The sequence below is a fragment of the Carassius carassius genome, chromosome 24, assembly GCF_963082965.1.
Source record: "Carassius carassius chromosome 24, fCarCar2.1, whole genome shotgun sequence".
Lineage (NCBI taxonomy): Eukaryota > Metazoa > Chordata > Actinopteri > Cypriniformes > Cyprinidae > Carassius > Carassius carassius.
In genome coordinates this window covers 4,599,761-4,603,691 of record NC_081778.1, presented here as the reverse complement: position 1 = coordinate 4,603,691, position 3,931 = coordinate 4,599,761, and the positions used below count along the sequence as shown (strand labels likewise).

Below are 3,931 nucleotides of genomic sequence, written 5' to 3'. Positions count from 1 at the left end.
TTTGTATTTGGTATACATTAAAAAAAAAAAAAAAAATCAAATATATCAGCCAATTTCTTGTGGGAGCCACAAACAAGTTCTAATAAAAAAAGGTTCCTTATTGCATAATTAATTTTTGTCGTTTTTTTCTCATAAAGTCAAAATACTTAAATTAAAATCAACTTAATAAATTACATTTAAGACAAACCATACAGCAGGAGCCCTTTTTTCATACATATGTTACGAACTTTAAAAGTAGGGAATGTACTGTAACATTTATATATTAATATGCTGCTGGATGTGAAGTGAGGTGGAAGAACATGACAAACAATATTTGAAAGGGAAAAAATTACTGGATTTTTATTCACATAAAAGCCACTAGATCCAGTAAAACAACAAGAATAATGTGCGCTATGTACAATGTGATAAATGTAAACAAACAATAAATCAGTCCGCTACAGAAAACTCATTCCACTACAAAGAGCTCAGTCCACTACAGAGAGTTCAAATCACGATCGAGACAAAGCATGAACGAACACGCCTAGGCTTTATATATTTATAACATTAAATTTAAAGTTAATTGACATGCTTGTACGTAGATGTCATAGCCAAAACAAGTGGACTCAACGCTGGGGTTCACTTGATTCTGCAAAGTAGCAAAATCTTCAGGTGACAAGGGGCAAGGTATCTCTGGGACAATGACTCCATGTTCAGAGTCAACACTCTGTGGATTCTGGAAGAATAATTCCTCTGCTTGCAAAATCTGGGTGGGAGGGAGTGACAGGCATTGATTACAAGAACAATCACCTTACAAAGTACCATAAGGCAGTATGTTTTATCTATCTTAAGTAATGCATACCTCTGCAAAATCAGGCTCTGACACAGGTGCTTGCAACATCCCAATATTCCAAAGATGATTCGGTGACAAATTTCCCTCCGTTCGCAAGGGATGACAGTTCCACATCTATATGAAATGCTGCAAATCTGTGTGTATTATGGGGATGAAAACATATCTCACACAGAATAGGTGAACAGCATTAGACAGGTCAATGAATCCCTCCTCTTCCAAGCTGTGGAGAACATTGTAGTAACTTGATGTTACAGCAGTCCAAACATCTCTCCATAGCCGTTCCACTCTAAGGCAGAGAAAAGTGTAAGATGTTGATTTAACGGCAAAGCATTTTAAAAGTTTACATAAAAAAAAAAAAAGTGTATAAGAAAAATACATTAACCATGCTCTCCTATTTAATTACCTCTGGTTATGCACGCTTTTGCCAGCAATAAAGCTGCCACGGCCAGTTCCCCGCACAGTAAACATGCACCGAGCAATGTTTACATTCTCAACCCCTTGGTCTGCTCGTACTCGAAAACAGTCAGAAAGAGCAGTTTTTGATTATTAGAAGTATTATGTGTGTTGGTTCCAAGTCAAGAGCCTTAAATCTACAACCTAGGGCTGCCTGATGTATTGTTTTATCATCGATATTGCGATGTGCACACCCACGATAGTCACATCACCAAACTCGGCTCAAACAATCTTTATAGCACGGGCAGTTCCAGTACCTGATTATGACTGGGTACTATGCGTAATCTGTAAAAAGAGTATCTTACAAAAAAACTTTTTCTTCACAATATTTATGCTCACAGTAAATCTGTAATAAGGGTAAAAACAAAGTTTTTATATGGAAAAGGATCTTATACAGATCTTTTATTAACAATGTTCCTTTGAAAGAAAAGGTTTGTAACATAATGTGGCTCTTTTTCTGGATACCTTATGAAATGTTTAAAACTGTAGTCATAAGATCCCTAATTATCAGTGGGACCATTTTTGTAAAGAATTTGTGAGAAATCAATCTGTATAATGTGCATACCTTGATGGCCATCCATTTTTTTCTACTCCATCCATGAAAAACCCAAAAGCTGTTTTGGCTTTGTTATTCTCAGCAACATCCAGGTAAAAGATCTGTTCAGGAGTTGGACACAACAGCATAATATTGATATGCAAGATATACAAGCGAAATGATGAAGGGTTGATTAATAAATATGTACCTTCCTTGAAAAGCCATCAACAGCCCCCAAAATCACTATGTTGTACCTATAAAAAAAGCCAGTATTCACACATAAAAAAAAATAATTTGATGATCAGTCTCTTCTGCATTTCTTTGATCCAAAATATAGCAAAAACAGTAATATTGTGAAATACTTTGACAATTTAAAATATAAATATTTTTAACATTATAAACGGTCAATTTTGATGAATTGTATGCATCATTGCCGTGTATTAATATTAATTAATTTCTTTTTTTGAACAGTAGTGTGTAATGTTACAAAATATTTTATTTCAAATTAACTGTCCTTTTGAACTTTCTATTCATCAAAGAATACTGAAACAAATTTGTACATAAAAGTTTTCAACATTAATAATGATAAGAAATTTTTCTTGGGCATCAACTCATTATAATGATCTCTGAAGGATCATGTGACACTGAAGACTGGAGTAATGATGCTGAAAATTCTGTTTTGTTCACAGGAATAAATTACATTACTATATATATATATATTCACATAGAAAAAAGTTATTTTACATTGTAATAATTTCACAATAATATTGTTCTAACTGTATTTTGGATCAAATAAATTCAGCTTTGATGAGGCCAAGAGACTTTTTTCTAAAATATATTAAAAAAAAATCTACAGATCCCAAACTTTTGGTATGTATAATGAGATTTAGCGATATGACATCAACATCACAAATTACACAAGACAAACATATGGTAAAGCTATGATTAATATTTAATTAAAAATAAAAGTATTAAAAATTACCTTATCAACTTATGATTCATGTCTATATGGACAAGAGACAAAGGAGCAGGAACAGAGTATGTACGTCTTGCGACGCATGACAGCTGGATCATCCTTGAAAGTACTCCTGCACCATCCGCACGTTGCAAAGACATTTTTACTCTTCTCCATGTAAGTCGATGTCCCATTGCTTGTAGAGACCCTTTCACCAGCCTGTATCCCGCATGAGGTGTTCTTCCCTTTATAGATCTAAACTTCTGATCAAGTTCATGATCAGAAAGATCAGAATAGTTGCTCCTAACAGACAGACTTTCCTCTTTCATTCGTCTGTATAAGGTTGATCTTGAAATGCCATGCACTTCAGCCAAAGAGGCCAGAGGTAAGTGCATGCTGAGCAAATCTTGGAGAGTTTCTTTTTGTATCCACTCCACTCCATTCAGGTACAGCTACATTGTCCAACAATGGAGGGACAACCCTCTTTGAAAGATAATTGGCAATAACTTCATTTAACTGTTCTAGAGCATCCACCACACCCTGGGGTATGTCTATATATGATGCTCCAGTTCGAACAAACTAACTCCTGACAGCAAACAAATTGGAAATATTCAAAGTCAATGGGATGCCTATTAATGCAATGCAATGCATTTAACAATGCAAGTCTATCCACAGACCTATGCAAAATCTGCCATTGTGTAGTCCTGCAAAGAGAAACAACATTTAAAAACAAAATTAGCTGATGTAACAAATACATAAAATTCAGAAGCATATATATTTTAACTGTGCACTCAGTTTTTGACTTAATCAAAATTCAATTAATTGATCACAAATTACAATCACTGATATTTCTTTACTTAAAGGTACTATGTAACTTTTGCAGTTCTAGAGACATGCAGTTTCGTTAACAGACTCAATGCACTTGTGCTAAATAATCTATCAACTCAATGTTTGATTCAGAGTTTTCAGAACTATGCTCCAAATGGCGTGACGTCACGCGGGACGCCTATATTTTCACCGAAGAACCTAGGCCCAACTCTACGAACATCGAAAATAGTGCCTTTTAACCTTTACGCTGATAAAATCCAATGTGATTATGAATGTCAGCTCAGCTAGCAACACTGGACATCGACCACACGGCAAACGTTACTAATGGTAG

The 3,931-nt window shown here is 34.7% G+C and overlaps 1 long non-coding RNA gene across 1 annotated transcript; it reads right to left on the bottom strand.

The window, feature by feature from the left end:
- Window positions 1–395: 395 nt before the first annotated feature.
- LOC132103558 (uncharacterized) lies at window positions 396–1,342 on the bottom strand. Its single transcript, XR_009423399.1, has 3 exons — window positions 1,233–1,342; window positions 839–1,115; window positions 396–742 (listed from the first exon to the last, which is right to left on the bottom strand). It is a non-coding gene; the product is annotated as an uncharacterized LOC132103558 (long non-coding RNA).
- Between the last annotated feature and the right edge of the window lie 2,589 nt (window positions 1,343–3,931).